Below are 4,187 nucleotides of genomic sequence, written 5' to 3'. Positions count from 1 at the left end.
CCCCAAGGAATCAGATATCATTTTGTTGCTTTGTCCAAGTGTGTGTGTGTGTGTGTGTGTGTGTGTGTGTGTGTGTGTGTGCATGTATGTGTGTGGTATATTTTGTGGTGAGGGCTGGCCAGCAGCCCAGTTAGGACAGAATACAGAGTTTCATCATGAACAAAATCTTTCCTACTTGAAGGTAATATGACCCAATTATTTAAAAACTCATAGGAAATATTTGGGATCTGTAAAGCCATAATACCATCTGGAAACAGTATTATCTCCTACTGTACATGTGCATCTCTGAAAATGTGCATATAGTATGTTTCTAATGAAAATATACATCCTATATTCCTGTTAGTGTTTTCATCAGCCGTACAACCGTCTCTTTGTGAAATCACTTACGTGCAGACTCCAAGTGTTCATTCACCTTCCAATCTGTTATATTATGATGTTTTGGAATTATTTATTTTTTAATAAACTCTCCAATAGTCTCAATGTTCCATATAATTTCCTCCCACTTATTCTCTTAATTGTAACCTGGCTCTGACAGTAGTAGTTATCTATTGCTATATAATGAGTGTCCCCAGATGTAGTGGTTTAAAAGAACAGACATTTTTTATCCAATTTCTGTGGGTTGCACATTTGGGACTAGCATAGCTAGTGACTCAAGATCTTTCATGTGACTGTAATCAGGATGTCAACAGGGGCTGCCGTCATCAGGAAGCCAGGGCCAAAGGATCTTCCCCCATGAAGCCTCACTTACATGGTTATTGGCAATGCACCTCAGATCCTTCCAACATGAATCTGTCTTAGGCTGATTGAGTGGCCTCTCAACATGGCAGATGACTTTCCCTAGAGGGAGCACTACAATATAGCATGTAGGAAGTTGCAATGCCCTTAATAATGACCTTGGCTCTAAAGTCACACACAGCATCACTTCTGCTTTATCCCATTCATTATCAGTGAGTTACTAAATCCAGCCCCTTCTCAACAGGAGGGACTTAGAACCTCTCTCTCTCTCTCTCTCTCTCTCTCTCTCTCTCTCTCTCTCTCTCTTTCTTCTGGTACCAGTATTCCTAAACTGTAAACAATGAGGGACTGAAGTATCAAAGGATGCCCATTAGGGATTATGTATAAAAAATGCAAAACCCCTTTAATTTTCTTATTGCCTTTATACTATCAATGTATAATATTTAAGCAAAACTGAATTTCTTGTTAAGCACACAGTTTTGCATACGCTGCCTTCTCTTTATCTTTCTGTGTCTTTTCTTTTGTTTGATTTTCAGCAGTTCTGCCTGGATAGCTTTATCTTCTGGTGCTACCTACCTCCTGGGCTTTCGTAAGATCAATCGATGCTTGATCAGATTCTTTTCATCCTTGCCATCCTTGAGCTCTATGGTACAGTGCTTTGGTATTTGATAGGTCTATGTCCAGAGACTCCAAACAACTCTCTATTGCTCTCTGCTAATCTGACATCTTCAGTTTAACAAGCACCAATATTCAGCATGCATCTTAAAGCTACTGGTTGAAGCTTTGATCCATCTGTTTTCTCAATAACATCCTTTGAACTTCCACATATCTTAAAACTTTTGTATGTTTTTTAATGGCCATCTCCCACAATGTTTTTGTTGTTGTTGTTCCTGTTATTAATAATAGTTTATCTACATCTTTTAAATCTGTGTCTGCATCCTCTGGGAAATCTGGGTGACTTTCATCAGAACCATCTTATGGGAATATGACCCAATGATCCCCTTCATTCAGTTCTCTGCATTCTGTAACAACACACAATTTGGCCAGTTTTTCACCTGTTATTTCTACATTTTCCAGAATTCTTGCCACACCCATTCCTTTAATTGCTTGGCCAAATACCACATGCTTCCCATCCAAATGAGGAGTTGGGATTGTTGTGATAAAGAACTGAGATCCATTTGTATTGCAGCCTGCATTTTGCATGCTCAATAAGCTTTCCTTGTCATTTTTATAATAAAAAAAAAAATTCTTCAAAATTTCACCATAGATACTTTCTCCACTGCCCCATTCTGATTTGAGAAGTCTTCACCCTGAATTATAAATTTCTTAATAAGTCAATGGAATGGAGATCCTTTGAAATGGAGAGTTTCCCCAGTGGTTTGTCCAGTGCCTTATTCTCCTGTGCACAATGCGTGAAAATTTTCTATAGTTTTGGGTATAATATCAGCAAACAAGTCTAAAACAATTTGATCAACTTGCTCCCTTCCAATATCCACATCAAAGAAGATTTGGGGGTTACTGGGGTTGGAGGTCTTAGCTTGGGGAGACAGATGTGACATTTGACTTGCAGACACATTTGGAAGCGGGCTGAGGGCACCTTGTGGCTGCCCAGCATCTGAAACCCCAAAGTGGCTCTCTCGGTGAAGAAGTATCCCACCTCTTGAAGAGAGGAGTATCAAATAATTTGTGGTCCTATGTTATTATTTTAAATTAGTTTATCTTCCAATGATAGTTGGCATACACTATTCATTAGTTTCAGGAGTGCAACATAGTCATTAGACATTTGGGCATATTTGAAAACCACCATACTGCTTATTGTCCTCACCAATGGGAGATACTCATATTTATATACCTAAGGCATCACAATCCCTGTGACAAAAAATGGGGTGAGGTGTGGTGATACAAGAGGAGATGAGCCTTTTCTGGACTGCCTACTATGTGTTCCAGAATAGCTTTCTTTTATTTCCATGAAACCTTTCTTTGATTTTCATAGGATTATACTTTATTATTTTATCATCCTTTAAATCCATAGTTTCCAGAAATGCCCCTTCTCCTCACTGAAGATTTTGGATCTATGCATACTACAGACTCTTTCCAACTTCTCCCATAATCCTGAGAGGGTTTAATATCTCTGAATACTCCTTAAAACGAATGTATCTTAATTTCAGTGACCTTGATTTCTGTTCCACTTGATTCATGTAGTGGATTGTCTCATATAACGATTCTAACTCAGAAATTGTAAAGTGCAGTATCACTCTCTCAGAACAACCTCTACATTTCAGATCTCTCTTTCCTTCCTCTGTACCTTATTTTTATCTTCACTGTACCATCTTCTCCATGATGTTGCCACAAGAAGCTCAGGGCACAAACACTTAGAAGTAAAGAAAGTTACTTTTAAAGAATGTAAGGAAATCAAACTTAAGAAGGTCTGGCTCAGCAACTGAAAAATGCAATACTGTTTAAAGGAAAAAAAAAATCTGTAAAAAATATTACTAATGATATTAAATTTACAGTAATATTGTAGATGAAAATGTGGTATTGTAATAAATGTAACCAGAAGTAGCCTTACAGGATGATCTGGTCATAAATTCCTAACTGGACAGGTCATGGTGGGTAATCACATCTCAGGAGTATAACTTCCCTAGTGGAAGTTTGCCTTTGCCTTCAGCAACCTCTGTCCATTCTTTCTGTGCATTTAGGTTAACACATCTTTGAAATGCCTCTTTTTCAGACCCCTTGGGGGTGTAACCACACTCAAGGGATCATATAATCTTAACTATCCTGTACCTTGATTTCTCCCACCTCCAAGTAATCTTCTCTCCTTAATTCCAAATGTATAAAAGAAGCTGCAAAACTGACATTCTCCAGAGCATTTGATATCTTGTTTCCCAGCATTGTCATCAGTTTGGCTCAATAAAATTATTATAAAAGTTATCTACATGCTTGGACCTTTGTTACTTCAACATATACATTCATGGCAAAAACAGCAATATCTTATTCACAAAGATTATGCAGTATCTTCAGACATCAGCATAGCAAAAAGAGAAATCAGGGAAAATTATTTTTCTTAAGAAGGCACATTTATTGTTTAGGTGCAAATTCCTTCCCTCCCTCCAGCTGCCATCTAACTATGTAACAGTTGTGTTTAGTGATGTTGGAAGTAGGCAAAGCTGAATAAGTTTTACTTCTGTAATGTTAAAATCACTTTATTACCCATCCCCTTGACCTACATCAAAGTTCAGGATGAGTCATAAGGTCCCTAAATGTTCTTGGAAATAATCACTCCAGAGTCAGTCACCATCACCTCTCCCCCACATAAAAAAATATCCACTAAATGGATATTCATGGTGTAGCAAACCTATGTTGGTCCTATTTTTAAGCACTTTGTGACACTCAGTAAAATCATGACCACACAGATGATGTTCTCCTCTCAGCTGTAATCACATACTGGT

General features: G+C 37.9%; 1 pseudogene; it reads right to left on the bottom strand.

Annotated features, from left to right (window-relative positions):
* Positions 1-1,200: 1,200 nt before the first annotated feature.
* LOC109447496 (peptidyl-prolyl cis-trans isomerase D) lies at positions 1,201-2,294 on the bottom strand (annotated as a pseudogene).
* Between the last annotated feature and the right edge of the window lie 1,893 nt (positions 2,295-4,187).

This window comes from Rhinolophus sinicus, linkage group LG01 (genome assembly GCF_036562045.2).
Source record: "Rhinolophus sinicus isolate RSC01 linkage group LG01, ASM3656204v1, whole genome shotgun sequence".
Classification (NCBI taxonomy): Eukaryota; Metazoa; Chordata; class Mammalia; order Chiroptera; family Rhinolophidae; genus Rhinolophus; species Rhinolophus sinicus.
Note: the sequence above shows the minus strand (reverse complement) of the source record. Positions and strands in the feature narration are given on the sequence as shown.